Here is a 22,355-nt window from a genome sequence, read left to right as displayed (position 1 = left end):
ATTCTTGAATTGTTTAGTGGGTTCACTGGCTTTCACTGTATTATTAACAAATAATTTAAAATTCACATGAGTAATGAGAGCAGGTCACAAACTTGCAGGCCAAAACATACATTCATACACACATAAATATTTAAAAAACAATTATAGAATTAATAGAATCCAGGAAAAATCCTAAAGTCATCTGAAAACACTACCAAACTAAAAACAGAAGGATTCCTTAATCTGATGAATAAAATCTATAAAAAATGACAAAAAACGAAACAAATAAAAATCTGTAACATCAGAATTAATTATCACTGTAAAAGACAAGACGACAAGAATGCTTGCTACTATCAGATCTATACAATGTTTTATTGAGTTGTAGGCAAAATAGTAACACACAAGAAAAAGAAATTGTGTATAAGGGGGGCTCAGAATCAAAATTCTTTTTATACACAGACTACAGAAATATGTATCTGCACAGGATGCAAAATCTGCAAATAAAACACTAGAATTAATTAGATAATTTAGTCAGTTTGACAGATAAAATATCATACAAGAATAAAAATATAACAAAATAAGGAAAACTCTTCTCAGGGACAATTTTTTAAAATGCAAGACAGGTAGGAAGACCTAAACGAATAGCTGAACCATACTCATGAATTGAAGGCCTTAACGGCGTAAAACTGCTAAACTGATGTGCTGATTCAGATACAATGAAAATCCCATTGTTTTACTTGAAACCTCAGTCTAAAATGTATTGAAAGATCTAAGACCTGGTCTGGCAAAGTCAGTCCCAAACCAGAACAAATGGAGGGGGATGTGCTTTACTAAATATCAATATTACTAATTATCAATATTACTAAATATCAATATTTACTAATATCAATATTATTTTACAGGTATCGTGAACGAGAGGTGCTAGTGCCAGGATAGATGAATTCACCAAGAAATAGAATAGAAAGCCAGGAAATAAATATATTCTCTCTCTCTCACTCTCTCTCTCTCACACACACACACACACAATTCATTTTTTTATTCCAAACCTGGCATTATCAATGAGTAGGGAAAAGCACTGGTCATCCACACGGGAAAATATGACACGAGATTTTCCCCTCACACCATGGAAAAAATGAACTGTATGTGAATCATCATTTAGGAGAAGATAAAGCTGCAACCGAGCTACCCAATGTAATAGCTACATGAGTCTATTTAAATGTAAGCTTAAATTGCTTACAATGAAATTTAAGAATTTAGTTCCTTAGTCACACTAGCCACATCTCAGGTGCTAGTGACAGCCACATAGTGGACAGTGCCAGATAAAAAATATTTCCTCCGGGGACACCTGGGTGGCTCAGCGGTTGAGCACCTGCCTTAGACCCAGGGTGTGATCCTGGAGACCCAGGATCGAGTCCCATTTCGGGCTCCCTGCATGGAGCCTTTTTCTCCCTCTGCCTGTGTCTCTGTCTCTCTGTCTCTCTGTCTCTCTGTCTCTCTCTCTCTCTCTCTGTGCCTCTCATGAATAAATAAATAAAATCTTAAAAAAAATATTTCCTCAGTGTAGAAAAGTCTGCTGGACAGTGCTGAGAGACATTTAGGATATTGTCTTTATGACTTTAGGGTTGAGAAAGATGTATTAAGGAAGAAATAAAAAATTAAAACAAAAAGTGGAAATAATCGTACATTCAGCTATTAAAATTCAGAATGTACCAAAAGACACTATATAAAAGATGAAAAAGAAAGCCTCTGTCTGAAGCAAGGTATTTATAATATGTCCATACAAAATTTTCAGGATATATAAAAACCTATCTAGCAATAAAAAGAAAAATACACCTATAGAAAAAGGGACAAAAGACTTATCAGATACTTTATTTGATGACAGAAAATGATAATTACAGTCTTATTTTATCAATATAAATGGACTAAAATGTTTGACAAATTTGCATGCCCCATTTTAAACCAACAAGAGTAAGGAGGGAAACAACACCTATTTTTTGGCCTGGGAGGGAGGTTATACTGGTTTAGACAGCAGCCCAGCAACATAGAAGTGGGCCGATAATCATGTTTGATGTGTAGTTAAATAGATACTTCCAATGTTAGCTTATCCTTAATTAAAAGATAGTTTTCTAGCTCCTTTAACAATTTTACTTTATTCTGAACACACAAAAGTATTCGGAAAGCATATTCACACCCCCTACTCACTCTGGGTGTAAAATTGGTGATATGACTATGGCATTAATTTCATATTTACTCCAATCAGAAGAAATAGAGAATACAAATGTGTGTGTGGTTGGAGGGTGGAATGGAGAAAGTAGATTGTTATAAACATATGAGGAAATACTGAAAATATGATTGAAATGCATAGTTTCCTCAAAGCAAAGCAAATTTCCAATCCTGAATTAACATGAATAAGTATTCAACACACCAGCCACTTACTTATCACCCCCTCACAACCTCCCCACCCCTGCCAAAACACACACACGGGATAAAAAAAAAAAATCACAACTATATGGAAAAATATTTTCAGATTTTAATAAAGTGAATTTTATTTTATTTTTTAAGATTTTATTTATTTATTCATGAGACACAGAGAGAGAGAGAAGTAGAAACACACACAGAGGGAGAAGCAGGCTCCTTGCAGGGAGCCTGATGCGGGACACCATCCCCAGTCTCCAGGATCAGGCCTGGGCCAAAGGCAGACGCTCAACCACTGAGCCACCCAGGCATCCCAAAAACATGAATTTTATTTATTTTTATTACTATTTTTTTAAAATAACATGAATTTTAAAAGTTGATGTTTACATACCTTAAAATCTGAAACAAAACTACACTCACAGGCAGCCGGGATGGCTCAGCAGTTTAGCGCCACCTTCAGCCCAGGGCCTGATCCTGGAGACCCTGGGTCGAGTACCACGTCGGGCTCCCTGCATGGAGCCTGCTTCTCCCTCAGCCTCTCTCTCTCTCATTCCCTCTCTCTCTGTGTGTGTGTGTGTCTCTCGTGAATAAATTAATAAAATTAAAAAAAAAAAAAAACTACACTCACACCACACATCCAAATGGCATAGTTTGCACTAAATCTTAATTTTAACCAAATTCTAAGAGAAGCATTAGAGGATTTTTGACCTTCTATTCTGGCATACTAAAAAAAATAAAAATCTTCAAAATAATTTTAACTATTACTGTCATGAAGTGCCAAATACTTATACATGGTAATTTGATCCCACTCAGGTCAGTGTGAGTATGAGCCAATGATTCTACAAGTAGACTTTTTAATTTGTCAGAAAGAAATAAACAATGGAAATACTTCGTGTGGATTTCAGGAGACTATGACATGATTTCACCTCTCACCTCTCAAGGTCTTTGTAATCTAAGAATGAGAGGAAATCAATGAGTAGTTTGGCAATTCTGGTACAAGTTGAACAGTGTTAGACGGCTGCGGAAAGAATGGGACATTCAAGGTGGAGTGATCATTAGACGACATATGACAATCACTAGTAATAATTGGGAAGAGACCATAGCATGAATCAGGATCCTGACCCAATGGACGGAGAGCGCATGATGGGTGATAGCCTGAAGTCTATGCGGGCTAGATCCAGAGCTGAGGTTCAAGGTCTCCTCTCCCCAGAGAAAGAGACTCTAAGGAACAGGGCCGTGCCCCAGTTCTCATGCAAGTCTGGGGGGAAGCCAGAGAATTCTAGGACCAAAAATCAGTGCGTGGAGACAGGCATAGCCCTAACGGCAAAGGAAAATGAGGCTGGGAATATCAGGCTTGGAATGCAGGCATGTAAGCTGCATTATAAAGAGAGAGAGAGAGAGAGAGAGAGAAATGAGACTTGAGAGAACACTGGTCGACCACAGTACACCAACTTTTTTTTTTTTAATATTTTATTTATTCATTCATGAAAGAGAGAGAGTCAGAGACAGAGACAGAGGGAGAAGCAGGCTCCATGCAGGGAGCCCGACGTGGGACTCGATCCTGGGACTCCAGGATCACACCCCGGGCTGAAGGCAGGCGCTAAACCACTGAGCCACCCAGGGATCCCCACACCAATTCTTAAATCAGACTTGCTGTTGAGAAACACTGCTAGAGGCTAATCCCTCTAATTCAGTAATGGGGCACCCAACTCTAGCTTAGCCTCCTACCTCCTACCACCCTAGGCAGAGGCTGCTCAGTTACATACTCTGCCTCTATTCCGACTGGCCTGTCAAACCAGATGTTTGAGCTGGCCTGTAAGTACAATCAGTGGGCCGACTTTGCACAGCTAAGGAAAGTAGACAAGAAGCCATAAGATTTGGAGGGGGTACATTTTTGTGCATGATCTTATATTTCTGATTAATGGTTCCATATGGTTCTCTTTTGCGGTGTATTCTTATTGTACTCTTGACTTCTCTTCCTCACAAATGCGTGCCTCCTACTCCTCCTCTGCTACACAGATTCTTATTCATTTTCTCTTGCCAATTTCCTTGTTCTGTTCCTTCCAAAGGAGACACAGAACCCTAATTCTATCCTTTTGTCACAGAGGTGTAAATACAGACATCATTCTTTTTGCAAAACCAAGACCAGGAACTGATGACAAGAGCCTTAGTCACTGATTTTCCAGGCTAAGGAAAATGCTGAGAAATGTTATACCTGCTTGAGCACCACATGCCAAAAACTGCATTCTCAACCTCTCATAGGTAAGACCACTTGGTTGAGGCCTGCCTCCTTAATACTAATTCTAATGCAGACCATACTGTGATATCTCCATATACAATTTTTTCATAAACATCCTTGATTACAAATTCAGTGATAACTTGGATGTTTTCAGAGGAAAAGGTTTTTATATGAAGCATAGATACTTTCCAAATGGGTATATTTTGTGTTGCATCTGGAATCTCAACTATGAACCTGTAACACTCAGGGTCCTTTATGCGGTCAAAACTGAGAAGAGCATGACTCATCAAACCTTTTTCAAAGGCAGGGATCCTGGGCAGCCCAGGTGGCTCAGCGGTTTAGCACCTGCCTTCAGCCCCGGTTATGATCCTGGGGACCCCAGATCGAGTCCCATGTCCGGCTCCCTGCATGGAGCCTGCTTCTCTCTCTGCCTGTGTCTCTGTCTCTCTCTCTCTCTCTCTCTCTCTCTCTCTCTGGGTGTGTCTCCCATGAATAAATAAATTAAATCTTTAAAAAAAAAAAAAAAGGGCAGGGATCCATGGCTGCAAGAAACCAAAACCCACTTGGTATAGCTTAAGGAGAAGAGGAGAAAAAACAAAAACAAAACCAAAAACGGTATTGACGCAAAACTCAACTGCAGAACTTGTTGTTAGGGAGTTGCCTGCCCTCTGTCTTTCTAGGGCCCTGAGGAGTTAGTTCAGATGCTAAGAATATGATCTAAGTATTAAAAAAGTAGAATCTGGAGTTTCTACGCCTAAACATTATCTGTATTATTTACTAGCTCTGTGAAGTTTTGTGAGTCACTTAATGTCTCAGTGCCTTTGTTCCTTTCTGGAAAAAAAAAAGTAATAATGGTACCTATGTTATGTGTATGGATTAAACAAGATAGCACATGAAGTATTTAGGATACTGCCCAAGACGCTAAGCACTAAGTAAATGTAAGTCATTGTGACAACATTATTATAGCTGCTTGTTTGGGGCATATGTGCCATTCTTCCCTCTGGCTGCTTTCTGGTATGAATATTGCCAATTCCTAGGAATTAAGGAAAATGTGAAGAACACAGTTCATAGGAAGTTTTTCACTCAAGCTAAACTTACTAACAAACGAAGTTGGCTAAGAAACCTATAAGCTGTTTGTAAGTTGGTGAGGTCACTGTATGCCTGCAAACCTTTTAAGCGAAGTTGGGTAATCACTTTTTGTGGATTCAGTAGATAATACTACACCGGGTGAAATACTGAGCTAAACAACTACTAAGTTTCTTTGAGTGCATGATTTAATTTATATAGACGTTGTGTGAAATGCATGATACTAAATTCAAAACATTCAATGCAAATCTAGAATTTAAATTTTCCTTTGTTTACCCTATAAATCTAAAAAGGGACAGGGTACAAACCTTGTAAATCCTATTTGGCAAAGGCTAAAAGTCCATCTCAATAGAAAATATTTGGTAAAACCTTTATGTTAAAGTGAAAGCTCACCCAAAAAGCTTAAATGTTCACTTTAGATACATCTGACATACAGAACTTTTAGTGTGGTTGAGAAATAAAATGGATACATGGAAGTGTTCAGGTATTGTAAATTGGAAAATATAAGGATAGAAAAATCACAAAATTATATCAACATAAAATTCTACATAGAAAGTGTAGCCAGTTTCCAAGTAAAATATAATTTCTACTATCAAAGATACCATTTATGTCACCAAAAATTCAATATAGAGGGGTGATTTCCACAAAATCAAGAAAAAAGTGAGTTGTGGGAAGGAAGGGGACAGCGGTACGAGTGATCAAAAGTCACCATTTCTCTTCGGAATTTCTTGACCTTAATATCTTTGTGAACCTTATGACCAGAACCACTATCAAGAAGGGAAAATCAACACCATTTAGTGTGTGTGTTGAGCAATGAAGACTGATAATTGCTATGCATTTTGGACTTGGGAGGCAACATTCTACTTTAAAAGGATTGGCTTTGCATAGTCTTAATTTTCATTACTTTAAAGAGTGTAGGAAGTATGGAAAGAAAAGTCCAGTGTGCTGTTTTAGTAGACTGACAAATATTAGTCAAAATTCAGGAAACGTGCTCTTGTGTTTCTTGAATGCAGGTGATTTTTACTCATCTTTTAGCCCCATTATTTAGTACAACAATATTTTTTGGTACATTGGTCTCTTTCACACTAGAAAGAATGGAATGATATTATATGCAAAGATAATTAGCAAAAAATACTAAGCATCCATATTTTAAAATCTATAACCATATAACAACTTATGTTGGTTAGCTATGTGGTTTAATAAAAGTTTGAGTGTGAGGTAGGAATAAAGCTTTAGAATGTGATGAGAAGAGTAATTGAGGGATGCTGAGTCTATTCAGCAGATATTAAGTAAGTCAGCGATGTGGCTACAAGCTACAAAACACTATAAAAGAAAAAATAATTTGAGTTACAGATAACTAGGAATGGTTTCAATTTTTTTTCTTAGTATTCCTGCAATACACACTTGGTGTCTTTACCCCCTAAGGCAAAACAAAACAAAACAAAAAAAAACCCTCAGGATTACACAAAATTTGGACAATCATCGTACAATAAAGCTATATTTCAGTAATTAAAAGCTTTTACCTGTAAAGGAGTTCAAAATTTTAGAATGCCTCTATGTATGATGTGGCAATCCACAGAAACAAGGAGAACAAGATGTCAGTAAAATAGATGCTTTTTCTAATGACTAAAACCCCAAGTTTTGGAAAGGCAGAGTGACTGGATGAATAATAAACAAGATAATTCCCATTCTCACATGGGAATTGTTCATTTAATTCATGAGTTAGATTTAAATTGTTATGAGTGGGGATCCCTGGGTGGCGCAGAGGTTTGGCGCCTGCCTTTGGCCCAGGGCGCGATCCTGGAGACCCGGGATCGAATCCCACGTCAGGCTCCCGGTGTATGGAGCCTGCTTCTCCCTCTGCCTGTGTCTCTGCCTCTCTCTCTCTCTGTATGACTATCATAAAAAAAAATAATAAAAAAATAAAAATAAATTGTTATGAGTGTATTAGGACAGACCCCAGGTCTCAACAATTAATTCCCCACCTTAATAATTCCATTTACCATTTTGCCTTTTATTGTTGTTTAACATACGCATATTAAAATCTTAGTAACCCATATAACCTTGATGTTTGTCATTTTCTTATGAAAACAGGGACGGTGGCTACCTAATTTGCTATGCTTTGTAAGACACCTAGGAATATGTCACATGTTTAGAACTGTGACAATGAAATCCAGAATTTAGTTACTCTTCAGGCACATGCAGGGCTTTATAAATAATTCTTTCAAAAATCTATTTTGTCTTAAACACAAAGGTCTTGCCTCAAGGCAATGTTTCCTAAATGGTGCTCCATTAAATTACAATGCTAGGAAATTCTGTTCAAAAGTGGCATCTGTAATCAAGTAAGTTTGGAAAATTTTGAATTTAAGGCATTGCCTGCATAGACTATAGATTAGAGCCTAGTGCCTGTCCAAAGCCAAGTAGAATTTTATGAGTATATTAACAATGATGGACGGGAAGGGGGCACATGTTTAATAAGAAACCATTCTGCCTTTATAAATCTTAGGAAGGTACACTAATTTAAGTAATACATTCACATGAGTAGAAACTTGCAGAATAGAGCAACAATATATGCAGATTACATTTTTGGATTCCATACTTCATGGTGAAATGGATCTAATAATAATGCTCAAAAAATAGAAGTGATTTCCTCCTCACACTACATATTAATGCAGAATATTATGCATTAGAAAAAATCTAGATTAATTATTTATAAAGTTAGCCAGCCACCTCTCCAAAGAATGCATTAGTGCCAAAACACATACCATATTAAATTCTACAAAATCTCGCTCATGTTAAAGCAAATTCTCAGACAGAATATGACTTTTAACTGGGTAATGATGCTAGAAAACAGACTATTAAGTAAAATAGTAGAGACAAAGTTAAGTTACCTTTTAAATAATGAATGTCAGGGGAATTGTGTAAATAAATAACATGCTCCTAAGCTCTCCTCATACAATGAGCTTATTCTGGAAATGATGAAATTCCTTTATATTCATGGATGATACTTTTTTCCAGAATAAAAGTGACTCAGTTCCCCTCGCTCATTCTACTGAACAGTGTTTTTTTTTTTTTTTTACCCTTACAAATAGTTGAGACAATCGAATAATTAAGAAACAGAATCAAGCAGAGTCTTAAGAAAATGATGGAGTTCTTTTTACACAATGAAACCCAAAACAGGTAGCTTAAAAATAAATTCAGAATATTTCTTTTATATATTTGTGGAAAGTAACTCAAAATTTTTTATTAAAACCTAAAACAGCCATCAAAATTTAAAATAAATTCAAGATAAACTACAAGCCTACTTATAGAGATTTTAAGCACACATTTAGACACTTTTAGTGGTCTACCCAGAATATCTCAATTCTGACAAATGATTGTTGGTGGTGTCTAATATTTTTAAGTTTTGTTCAAACTAAATAATAAAATACTTTGGTCTGAAGCAAAAGAGAGAACTTCCATAAAATAATATTGTTCAAGTACTATCAGGATGCTTCATACCTTGAGACATACTTTAATAAGCACTCTAACTCTTCCGTTATATGACAGGTAGGATACTATACAATGAAATCCCCATGCTATGTATTTATACTTAAAGGTCACAGTCACAGGGTAGTAAAGCTAAAAGCCAGTCTCTTTAGGCATCACGCTGTTGCCTGTCCATGACACTTTCCTTTCTCAGTCTGGCTTTTGGCAACTGTTAGGTTCCCATGACTATCATTTGTAGTTTCCCCTTCCAGTTAAACTGAAGGGCATTTCAGGGAACAGTCACCAGGTCCTGGCCAAAGTCAATGCCAAGATCCAACAGACTCAAGTCATGGAGCAGGAAACAGGCCAGGGTCCAAGATGAGGCAACAAGCAAGCTCCAACAGGTTCATCTTTTTACACTCTGGCACGTTAGAGTTCACAGGATAAATCGACATCTAATGAGCAAGGTAAAGTCCAAAAAACCCAAGTGTCAGCTATCTAAGTATCTTTATGTTGCTGGGGAGACTTTCAGCAACAAGCCAAAGACAGATTTCTGGGGCAATGGCAAAACCATCTAAGATACTCCAAGAACAAGAAGAGTCACCAAATGTAAGAACAACTGATAACGGGCAGCCTGGGTGGCTCAGCGGTTTAGCGCTTGCCTTTAGTTCCAGGGCATGATCCTGGAGACCTGGGATCAAGTCCCACGTCGGGCTCCCTGCATGGAGCCTGCTTCTCCCTCTGCCTGTGTCTCTGCCTTTCACTCTTCTGTGTCTCTCATGAATAAATAAAATCTTAAAAAAAAAAAGAACAACTGATAACTTTGCTGGTATTATTACCTTCTTTTTTTATCAAAGTTTTATTGTGTCTAATGCTCATTCGTGTTAGTGGGACTTTTCTTTATAGATGACAAGAGAATATAATTTGTGCATTGGAATCACAGTATCCCTTCCTGACTCCAAAAAAATATCCAACCAAGAAGGTATTGGAACATTATCAGGTATTATTAACACTTACTGAATACTATTTTATAGGAGAGTGTTAATAGGTAAACTAGGAAATGCTCCATTGTTAACTGAATATTTTTATGGACAGATTAAGAGCACAGACCATCTATTTTTAGACAATCTGTAGTATTTAATACGTAGTTTTCTAAAACCAAGAGTCTAAGGACAATAATCCAAACAAAGAGAAGTTATGCAAATCAGGTATTCCTGTGTGCATAGGGCTTCTTCCACAAAAGTAGAATTAGAGATTTGAGTTAACCTATTAATCCTGAATTAAACAAATATGATATCCCCATATAGTCTGTTGGGGTGAGAAAAAATTCTACATGGACTGTTGTGGCCTCTGAAAAGGACCATCTTTTGTAACCAAGTCATTAATGATTTCAAAAGAAGTGGTTTTGATGTGCTATGTTACTAAAGGGCATCAGAATAATATACGATGATCAAAGTGCCATGATTCTTTAACTTTATTTCATTAGAGAATCAAACTTTGTTTTCAAAAGTAGATATTCTTGGGATGCCTGGGTGGCTCAGTCAGTCAGAGCTCCTGCATCTCTCCCTTTCATGTGAGGATACAACCAGAAGTCTGCAGCCTGGAGTCAGCTTCCAGTTCCAGAACTGTGAGAAATAGATTTCTGTTGCTTTTAAGCTATTCAGTCTGTGGTGTTTGTTATAGCAGCCTGAACACGCTACGACAATTTGGAAGAGAGGCAAAATAAAATTTTGTCAACATTTTTCTTGTCGTCTTAACTTTATCTTTTTTTGCTTTTTTGGGGAAGGCTTCCATGTATGATTTTGATATTTAAAAATATTTTTTAATTAGCACAATTTAAAAGGACAGAATCCTAAATATTTATCTTTTATAAATATTTGTCTTTTATCTTCCCTATATTTTTGCTTTCTAGAAAATATGTGTTCAGGGACAGAAAAATCTTTTCTTTTTTAAGACTTTTATTTATTTATTCACGAGAGACACAGAGACAGAGGCAGAGATGCAGGCAGAGGGAGGAGCAGGCTCCCCGAGGGGAGTCCAATGTGGGACTCGATCCCAGGACTCTGGGATCATGACCTGAGGCAAAAATTAGATGCTCAACCGCTTGAGCCACCCAGGGATGGAAGATTCTACTCTACCTGGGAAGACTACATGGAAGAGAAGGACAAACATGGATTTTTGTTAGCTAACATGCATGCTTCATTTCCATCCTAAATTAGTGAGAATGATGTACACATCACAGGGCTGTTAAGGTTGTCAAGTAATGACTTTCAGGACTACATGAGGTAATGCATGTAAAACCCCCATGCCTTCTCGCTGGCACGCAACCAGCACTGAGTGTGCTATTTGCCTTCTTTCTCCCCTTTTCCAATTTCAAAAATCTGAGTGAAGAACACCTTTTGAAAACCCTTAGGACACAAGAGAATACTTTAAAAATTACAATTTTAAATTTAGATTTTACAGACCACCATTCAATATCTGAACGTATAGCTGAAGAGACATTAGGTATTACTGCTACGAAACAAAAGCTAGTAACATAAAAGGCCTAATAAAATGTGAAATAATTTAAATAGCTTATAGACTAAAAAAGCTGTATGGAACATTCACTATCAAATGAAAGTTATAGACCAAATATGCATAATAATCTTTATCAAAAATAGTTAAGTATCCCAATGAACAGTAATTAAGTTTCTAAGCATTTAAAATACGATTTTATTTTTGGGATGCCTGGGCGGCTCAGTCAGTTAAGCGTCTGCTTTTGCTCAGGTCATGATCCCAGGGTCCTGGGCCGAGCTACCTACTCAGCAGAGAGTCTGCTTCTCCCTCTCCCTACCCCCCCCCACCCCCACCCACCGCCACACACACAACTCCTGGGCTTGTGCTCTCTCTTGTTCTCTCAAATAAACAAATAAAAATATTTAATAAATAAATAAAATAAGATTTTATTTTTGATTGGCGATATATCTACAGAAGTCTCTTCCCCCCTTTTTACTGAACATCTGAAAACAAATGTAAATAATAGGCCCAGGTATCTTACTGAGATAGAGTAACAAGCCTATGTCATTGATAAAAATAAAATAGAAAAAATTTGCATGTCTCTTCACTGAAGCAGCTTTTTTCTTAAATTAATAGCATTTATTACTTAGAAAATTAATGATAAAAAAGGCAACAATTTTTAGTGAGCTGAGAACTGGTATCTGAGAATCCTGTAGCAGGCCATTACTAGGTGTAATTAATGTTCTTTCCATGGCACAAGTGGCCAGATTACTCTCCACAGAGATGTTAATGTGGCCCATGAGGGATAGATTTACATTTTCATATACTCCCTGCAGCTTCTTCTGAATCATTCACCTTTGCCTATCTACTTATTATTTTGTCATATAGCGATATGGAAATATTTCTGCAGTATCTGCTGCTTTCTAAGTTCAGGAAAACAAAAACAAAAACAAGAAAACACTGGTATTAAGTTGCACTGATGCTTTATTTTTCCTTTCAAAGAGGCCATTGCTTTAGGAAAATGCATTGAAGCACTTTATTGCTACACTGAAGACACCACAGAATAAGCAAATGGGACCTAGATGTATATTAGTAAGGGATACTACAGAAAAAAGAGGGGGGAAAAAAGACATTATCAACAATCAAACATTAAGAAAGAAAAAGAGAGACAGAATTATAGACAGAAAGTAACAAAACAGAGGATATAGAAAGTTCTGGGTCAATAAAACATCAGTATTTTTTTTAAAACATCTGTATTTTTGATAAAAATTTGCAGATGCATTTGTAGTGAAAGCAGACTCAACTTTTACAAAAATACAGCACAATTCTTTTAACAGAATTCAGTCACACAACAGAACAAATTGGCAAGCTCATTTAAAAAAAATTATTGAAGTCCATTCCTATCTATGTCCCATCTCCAAAAGTTCCCTTTTAAAAAAAGTCAATTTCTTGATCATATTGAATCATGGTAGTCTATTTACTAGCTTACTGTCTTAAACTATCTGATCCTTAGTATTCTCTTCTGTAGAATGAGAACAACAACATCTAAGGCTATTCTAAGTTTTTAATTACATAAGGTACAAAATGCTCTTGACACAGTGGTGGCACTTAGTTGTGTTCTCAATATGCAGTATTTTTTTACTATAGTGATTAGCAAAAAAAATTAACACATGTGTAGCACACACGTACTTTGTGAAGATTGAGATAACTTGTGAGAAAAAAAAAACTTTTCTGTCCTCTACAGGAAATAATCACTTTGATCAAGTGAATAATATTCTGGATCAGTAATTTTTCCATATGGACTATACTTTAGTATTACAGATTACTGAGAAAAAAAAAATATATATATATCTTTAAATAAATCACCAATTGGGGGTCTCTGGATGACTGAGTCAGTTAAGCACCTAATTCTTGGCTTTAGAGGAGGTCATGATTTAGGGGTCCTGGGATAGAGTCTCTCATTGGGCTCCCTGTTTAGCATGGAGTCCCCTCCCCCTCTGCTTCTGCCCCTCCACTCTCTACTCCTCCTCCTCTGCTCCTCCTCTCTCTTTCTCTCAAATGAATGGATAAAATATTAATAAATAAATAAATAATTCACCAATTGGTTCAAACGTCTCATTAAGTTTAAGAATCATTGTTCTAGATGAATACTTACAAAAGGTACACTCACAAATTGTTATAATATTACACGGATTATATACAATGCTATGATCCTTGTTCAGTGGATTTTTACATTTGTCCATGTGTTTGCTTTTGCTTTTGAGTTTTGTGGCACCTACATTCACCATCTCATTTCACTTAAAAGACTATACTTTGAGCTCTAAAACAAATTCCACTTCATTCATTAAAGTCCTTTTTGATTCCTCTATTACATAGTAAAGTCTCACTCTTCTGAAATCCTAATGCAGGGATCAACAAATATATTTTCCTCAAAGTGCTAGATAGTAAATATTTTAGGTTTTATGGGCTTAGTCAACTCTATCCAGCAGTAGGAAATTAATTGGCCACCGAGAATGCAAAAACAAATGGGTGTAGTTTTATTCCAGGAAAACTTCATTAACAAAAATAGGCAGCAGGCTGGATATGGCCCAAGGGCTACAGTTTGTCAACCTCTGTTGCAGACTATCAGTGCTCTCTACTGTTTATTTTGACAATTCCACTCTGGATTATACTCCTACCTACTACACCCATTGAGAATGTCTCTGAAATTACAGTCTCCTCTGGGTGTCAGGAATGATACCTTGTATAAGGTAAGCTCTCCATGTAGAGTACTTCATACAACAATGCTAATTATTTACTGATTTGAAATAATTTAAGACATGGGAGCAAGATTTAGTTGCCATTAGCATCTTACCTGCATTAAAACATCTACTGAGGCTCTGACTCTTGGGGTTCCCTAATGGGCAGCCTTATTTTGCTGAGTCTTTATTCTATCTGTAAATGAATATAATCTATCTTACATGGTAATATTAAGAATTAGAGATATTATATATAAAAATCAGACACAAAGAAGGCAATTAAATAGTATTATTAAAATAAAAAACAAACAGAGATCAGCCTTGAAAATTCCCGAGTGGACAAAACCAGTTTAGTCATACAAACAAAGCTTAATTTAGCTTATTTAGCAAGACTAACTTGACCTGAATCGGTTCTTGCTTCTGCCTCTGAAAATCATAAGCACAACTTATGCTAGTTCCCGAGGTTGATTTGAGGTAACAACTCACCAATTTCTTATGCAGACTTTTCTAAACTTGAATGCCTCCAAAAATACAGTGGCCCTAACCAGGTTATAAAAACAGCAGGTAGAAAGACTGAATATGTTAAATTTATAGAGAAGATATAAGACATATAAGCTATCACCACATATGTATAGGCAGTCAATAAAAATGAAAAGGCACTGGGGCACCTGGGTGGCTCAGTCAGTCAAGTGTCTGCCTTCTACTCAGGTCATGATCCCAGAGTCCTGGGATGGTAGCCCCATGTCAGCTCCCTGCTCAGCAGGAAGCCTGCTTCTCCCTCCCCCACTCCCTCTGCCTGCCCCTCCCCCTGCTTTGCTCTCTCTCTCTCTGTGTGTGTGTGTGTGTGTGTGTGTGTGTGTGTCAAAGAAACAAATATAGTGTGGCCTCAACGTCAAGTAAGAATTCTAGGTAGAAGCAAGAACATTGTCATAATTGGAAATGCCTTAAAAGAATAGACTGCCTCGGTATGTACACTTAAACAATAGACAGTTGTTTATTAAAGATGCTAAAGTACATAAAAATGAAAGGGAACAGGAGGAAACAGATGTCCTCTAAATTCTTTGCAACTCTGTACTCCACCAAAGTGCTAAAAGATATGTAAGTACAGATAATTACACCTGGCATCCGGAACTCTGTACTCTATAGAGAAGCTAAAGACTTATACAAATGCAATTATAACAAAATGTTTAAAACGAGTAAGACAGATTACAAATGTAACATTACTAAAATTTTACAAAAGTTTTTTTTCTACTTATCTAGGGGCATCAAAGGAAATTTCAATACAGTGTGTAAGTTCAGTTATGAAGAGGAGATTAAAGTAGAAACGGAAATAGTGGGAAGTTAGAGCATTTTAAGATGAAAAAACAACATGCCCAAAGGTATGGTGGCAGGAAAAGGAATGCAGATAAATGAGCCAGAAAGCACAGTTCAATTGGACTCCAGTATGATGATGGTGGGAGATGAGCCCAGAAAAGTTTTTTGGGAATTATAAGGACTGAAATGCTAGTCCTTAGAACCAGGAAATGGAAGTCATTAAAGTATTAGGAACATATCAGAGAGGGAGGTGTACTTCCATAAGACTATCTCGTGGCAAGCGACAAAATTAAGTAATAGAGCAAGAGGCTAGAGGTGAGAAGAGCCACTAACAGACTGACATGATTCTAGGGAGTACGTCAAAGGTGCCCAATCTCTGTGGCAACATCAGAAAAGAGCAAAGTATGAAAGAAGTATTTTGGTTGTACAATTTTCAGATCTCAGCAACTGACTTGGAGATGCAAGACCAGGAGGGAAGTCTCTAACCTTCTAAACTAGAATGCTAATATCAATAACAGCAGTAGGAGCAAAGGAAAGAAGGGAGACAGAGAGTCCAGAGGATGTTGCTGAAGGTGTCAGCAGCACAGGGAAGGGGAGCTGTCCAGCAGGCACTTGGGAAGGTCAGCTCGAAGCTTAGTGAAGGTCAAGGCTGAAGATAATGACATCGGAGTTATTCCTACCAAAGAGAAAGCAGAGGTCACACAGGATGAGCTTTGTCAATCAACAGAATATACACAAAAGAAAAACTGAGGAGGAGATAAAAGCAGAAGGAAAGAAGGAGCTGCAAATAAGCAGTCAGAGAAGTAAGAGGAAGAACAAGGAGTGCCTGGAAGCCAAAACAGGAGTTTAAGAAGCAACAGGTGCCAATATTGCCAAAGCCTGACAGGTTAAAACAAATGAGAGTTTGGAACCTAGGATAACCTGATTACTAAAGGATTATACTTACTATACCTTACAAAAAAGAACTTATTCCTTCAAATCCAGGTATTTTCACATGAGCTTGTCTTTTGAAGAAAAAGCAGAAGATGCTTTTGGAGATACTCTGATTTCAAGGATAATTTTCTCAGAAATTCTCAATTTGATCCTACTGGCCAATAGTTTTCAGCCACATCTGATTCCATTCTTCCAGGAGGTATATTTAAACATCAGAGGCATTTTCGGTAATCACCATGACTGAGGGGAAGCTATCAGCATATGGAGGACAGAGGTCATAGACGCTAAATGTCCTGCAGTGAAAGAGGCATTCCCACACAAAGAGGTGTCCTGCCAAAATGCCAACAGTATCACCTGTTGGGAAACACTGTCACACGTCACATGACGCTGTTTATCACTGAATACACCTTTTGCATAGTTGAGAAGAGCCAATAGAACTTTGGATTCTGAAATTTCGGAGAATCAGATTTAAAATAAGGCAAGTACCACTTTTACAGTTCATCCCTTAGAAACTGCTCAAGTAAATTCATGCCTTTTAGTTTTGCTGTTTATTCTTATCTAATCTAGTTCCAAAAGAAAGTGGTCTGCAAGTAAATTACTTGGCAGGGCAGCTTCTTCTTATAATTTATAATTCACCTGCATATTAGCTCTAATCAGAATCTGTTTAGGGGTACAGATGATTAATAAGAACACATTTATCGTGTTATTAGGTAAGGAAACAGTCTTAGTGACACAAGAGAATTTTCTAAAAACTACCAACACTTTATGCAGATCTTCATTTTTCTAAACAAATATTTTTGTGTTTACCATTTGAACCAAATATTTCTAATCGAAAAATTGCTGTTTTAAAGCTAAATATTACCACAAATTATCAGTTTAGATAATTGAATCGCGCATGTCAATTTTTATAAGGCTATCCTAATTGCACAAAAGTTTTAACACAAGTATCTTTATGCCAGCATTGCCTAGCTGTCACTCAAACGCCCTGCAAGATTTTCACGAACTCATTTGGGATTTCAATGAATATTAATGAAAACATTTGCAAGAGATTTTTGTATTCGGACAAGAAAATGTTTTCAAAAATACTGGCATCACTGTTAACACTGATATTTATGAATATGCTGAAAACGTCTCTGGTGCACCCAATTACCACTCAGTCCAGTGCAAGCTGGACTAGTTTTATTATAGTCAAGTTCAACTTGTGTAACTTGTGGTTAATTCTTTCCCCAGTCTTCTTGATTATTTTATACATAAATGCTCATACCCCTTCTTGTTTACTAGCTGCCATGTATATAGGGTAAATGTTTTGTTTTTTCTCTAGACAATCGTCCATATTAGGCTATTCTCTCACATTATGATTGTAAACGATTAGATTCCCCCAAATAGGCAGACTAGATCCCAGGGATCACCATTTTGGGGACCAATTGAGAAAACAACGCTTTCTCTTTAAATTTTTTTTTAAGGTCTGTTTCTGACTGAGACTTGGTGTACAGTTGTTTCTCAATACGTTTCCTAATCACTTTGATCCAGTTTTGAGAAAGCCTGTGACAAACCAAAATGACCTCAGACAATGAGAGTCTGTGTAACAGTTTATGACACAATCCAACTCCAGTAGGCCGTCTAATGGGAAACACGGCACTTCTAAGGGTTCTCAAATATCTATTAAGAAGAATAAACCAGTCATCCTTATAAGAACCTAAGAGCCTCAAGGCCACATATTTAATATGTGCCTCTAGCTGCCATAATGCACGTGGTTGGCACAGTGCTAAGCAGCGTTTCACGGGTATTATCTCATTTGATCTTTACTCCCATTATGTGAAATTGAATTATCCTCTTTTTGTACATGAAGAAAGTTTTTGAGAAGTCTTCACACATGAAGAAATCAAGACCTAGAGAGGTTTAGAAATTTGTCCTAGCTAGTAAATGGCAGAGCCAAGATGAAAACCCAGACTGACCAGGCTACAGAGGTCCTGCTTTTACCCTCTTCCCTCCTTTGTCCCAGAGACCTGGGCCTCCAGCTGTGCAACCTGAACAAGTTAACTCTTTGTGCCTAAACCAACAGACTTACAGAAAGTAGGAGCACAATGCAGAGAACTTGGTAACCATTACAGAGATACTACAATAGTATACTCTTGGGCTTCTCAGAGTAGGTGGATTGTACTCTGTCCAAAGTATAGAAATTGCAGGCCAGCCTCTTCTTCCAAAGAAATGGAAATCAAGTCATTGGTAAGGATAATTTCCAAAGAAAGAGTGTCTTTCCCCCAAGGCAAGAAGAAAACCCTCCATTTCCTATCTGTACTCAATAGGCAAAATAATGGGCTGCACACACCAGTTTCTGAGGTGGGGTGCCCTTCTGAAATTGCCTTTTAGTAGTTCTTATTTCTTACAACAGCAAAATCCCTTTCAAGTTAGTAGGGTATATGTCTCCTTTCCTCCATTGAGAAGGAAATTGGTAAAAAGCTAATAGGATATTGTGATGAGCACCGGGTGTTGTATCAAAGTGTAGAACCACTATATTATACACCTGAAATTAATATTACACTGTACATTAAGTAACTGGAATTTAAATAAAAACTTTTAATTTTTTTGAAAAATGAAAAACACATCTATCTGACAACAACAAAAGTATAGGAGGAAGATTAACCGGGATGGCCACATGTGAATTTTTTGAGAGCGCAATGCCAGCCTCATCCATCTTGATAACCACAGCGCAGTGTCTGGAATGGTGCAAGGGGTTCAAAAATTGCTGGTCTATATTTTAGCTGTTTTCTCTATATGTTATTCCTCATAATAGCACTTTAGGGTAGGTAGCACCAACCACATTGTAGGGATAAGAAAAACCGAGGAGGAGATTGTTAAATAATTACTTAACCTTACAAAAGTACGAAATTGACCTTGAAGTCTGTGTCTAACTCTGAACGTCTCAAAAAAAAAAAAAAAAAAAAGTATAGTGAATGAAGAGAGACGTAAAAGTAAATGCAAGAGTCTCCTTTTATTCCAGACTCATGATCCAGGAATATGACTCTGGATAAAAGATATTTCTATAGGTCAGTCTGCCCTTTTCCCTTCAGGAGGGCGCCCGGCTGAAAGCGTAAGCCAGATATCATAAAAGAGTCCATGCGTCTCCAGAAAGAGGCTGAGCATTCAAGAGGCTGGATTCAAGAACTTGAAGGTTGGGAAACCAACGTTAAAACTCCAGATCACTTACCATTATTAAAACACTCCCTGGGGGGAAAAGCAGTATGTAATTGCAAACTGCTGATGTGAGTTTTGGGGGAAAAAAAAAAGCCCCAACCGCCTCTGACTTTATGAGTTGTTACACAACACACCGAGTTGCTTAAGGTAATAATCTTTCCCTTTCACCGAATCACTACGTTGCCTGCCCGCTTAGATTGCTTCCAGGGCAGTGTGCAGAAGCACACAGAGGAGCTGCGACCGCTTTACGAGGAGCCAAGAGGGGTCACCTTGTTGACCTCTTGGCTCCCTCTTCCACTGTCTGCAAGCCCCCTCCGGCTCTGGGTCTCAGCGCCTCTCCCTGGAAACGCACGCTTGGAGCAGGAGGCTCCCGGGGTTCACCCCAGGTCTGCAGCGCTTCCGCGCTCACCTGCGTGCGGCCCAGTCAGCGGCGCCGGGGAAGGGCGTCCCGCGTCCCCGCCGGGCTCCCCCAGGCTCTGCCCCCACCGGGGCTCACTCTCCTACGGCTCCACGCGCCTCTTTTTGGACCGGGAAAGGGGGCGAGGACGTAGGCTCGAGCTCTCCTGCAAACACCAGCGGCCCCCCTGGACCCAACCCACTGGGCGCTTCTGCTCCTGGTGGAGTCACCTGCGGGGAAGCCGCGGCTCCCCTCCTCGGCGTGCGCGTGCGCGCGTGTGCGACTTCCACATCCCCGCAGTGGACCCCAAACCCCGCAGTCCCCGCACAGCGGCCCGCCCCGGCCGCCCCCGCCGAGGCCGTGTGCAGCCCCTCTGGCCGGGGGGGGGGGGGGGGGGGGGGCCGGGGGCGGCCTCAGGCGGCGGCCGCGCTCCCTCCGCCCCACGCAGGCCCCCCGCGCCCCGCTCTGCAGCCGGAGGGGACCGCGCCGCCGCCGCCCCGTGGCCGCTCCCCCCGCCCCGCCCCGCCGCCCGGGGCTGCCCCGGCCCGCACGGGACCCGCCCGTCGGGGACCCGCCCGGGAGCCGCGGGGCCGCGTCCCCCCCTTCCCGCCCGGGGCCCTCGGCGCCCTCCCCTGCGCGCCCCTGCCCTGCGCGCCCTCCCGCGGCCGCCGGGGGAGGGGGGGGCTGTGCCTCCGCGGGGCCCCGGGGCGCTGCCCTGACCCACGCGTGCGGCCCCGCGGAGGCGCGCCCCCGCCCCCCCTCCCCGCTCCCCCCTCCCCCCTCCCCCCCTCCTCCTCTCCCCTCCCCTCCCCTCCCCTCCCTGCGCCCGGGGCACTTACTTCACCCGCCGTCCCGCACCCCGGCTCGCCGCGCCGCCGCCGCGTGAATGGAATTATTTATTTATTTATGTCCCTAGACTCGTCCTCCCCCGCGGCCCGGGCGGGGGGGCAGGGCGGAGGGAGGCGCGGCCCGAGAGCGCCCCAGTGGGTGCCCGGGAGCGCGCGGGGGAGGGGGAGGGGGAGGGGGAGCCCCGCCCCGTGACTCGGGGCCGACTGAGCATGCTCCCCGCGGCTGTCCCCCCGCGAGCGCGGGCCCCGGGGCGCGGGGACTCCGGGGCGGAGCTGGGGGCGGCAGCGAGCTAGGCGGGGAGCCCGGGAGCGGGGCGGGGGGCGCGGGGGGGCGCACTGGGGGGCGGAGGGTGGGGGCGAGGGATGCGCGGGGCGCGCGGGGGGGCGAGGGATGCGCGGGGGGAGGGGACGCGGCGGGGGGAGGGGGAGGGGCGCGGGGGGGTCGCGGAGTGGAGGGGGCTGCGCGGGGGGTGGGGGGCGAGGGATGCGCTGGGGGGGGCGGAGGGGGGGGGCGAGGGATGCGCGGGAGGAAGCGCAGGGATGCGCGGGGGGGCGGGGGTCGGAGATCCCATCCCGGGGCCGTGGAGGTGTCCTGGGGCCGCCGTTGGGACCGAGGTGCTCCCGGGCGCGGGACGGAGCGGCAGTGCTGGGGATGAGGCCCCCCCACCAAGACACCTAAGGGAAACCTCAGCCTCACCCCGTGGGGCGCGGGGCACAAAAGCCAGTGCACGAAGACCCCGAGCCAGGAAGGACGCGAAGGAAAGCCCCTCGTACACTGTCCCTCGCATTTGTAGTTTCCCAAATTCCTTCACTCCGCCAAGGGCGAGTCCGTGTCTGTCCACGAGTGGTGCCCGGGCTCGCGCCAATTCCACAACCGTCGGTCTGGTCTCTTCTGCCCTCTTTTTCCTCCCTCCACCGTCCAGAACACGTTCCTTGGGGCAGCCGGAAAGAGGAAGGGCTGGGACTGAACGTTTGGTGACACCAGAGATCAGGTTCCTTAAGTGTCTTCACAGCTGAAGTCCTGCTCGCACAGAGAGGAACCTTTAAAGCAAGCGGGCTTCAAGCGGGCTTGAGAATTCCTATTGCCCTGTTTCTGGCGACTCAGCAGACCCTCACCTACACCCACATTTCTGCTCCTGAAAAGTGAAAAAGTTACGTTAATCCTAGGTCTTAAAATAACTTCCTGGGAGCTTTTCTTATTTATTCTAGAACTGAAATCATTTATGAGAGGCCAAGATAACTTGGTT

The 22,355-nt window shown here is 40.8% G+C and overlaps 1 protein-coding gene across 10 annotated transcripts in view; it reads right to left on the bottom strand.

Moving 5' to 3' along the window:
• SLC16A7 (solute carrier family 16 member 7) overlaps positions 1-22,098 on the bottom strand; it is a 178,898-nt gene extending 156,800 nt beyond the window's left edge. For 5 of the 10 annotated variants that reach the window (XM_072742334.1, XM_072742337.1, XM_072742332.1 and 2 more), the window contains exon 1: positions 16,687-16,987. The gene's annotated coding sequence lies outside the window, so the exon portion shown is untranslated. Of the gene's footprint in view, positions 1-16,686; positions 16,988-21,099; positions 21,305-21,805 lie in introns of those variants that run through there. The other 5 variants (XM_072742336.1, XM_072742340.1, XM_072742335.1 and 2 more) reach the window with 3 other exon arrangements.
• Positions 22,099-22,355: the final 257 nt, after the last annotated feature.

The sequence above is a fragment of the Vulpes vulpes genome, chromosome 16, assembly GCF_048418805.1.
Source record: "Vulpes vulpes isolate BD-2025 chromosome 16, VulVul3, whole genome shotgun sequence".
Taxonomy (NCBI): Eukaryota; Metazoa; Chordata; class Mammalia; order Carnivora; family Canidae; genus Vulpes; species Vulpes vulpes.
Note: the sequence above shows the minus strand (reverse complement) of the source record. Positions and strands in the feature narration are given on the sequence as shown.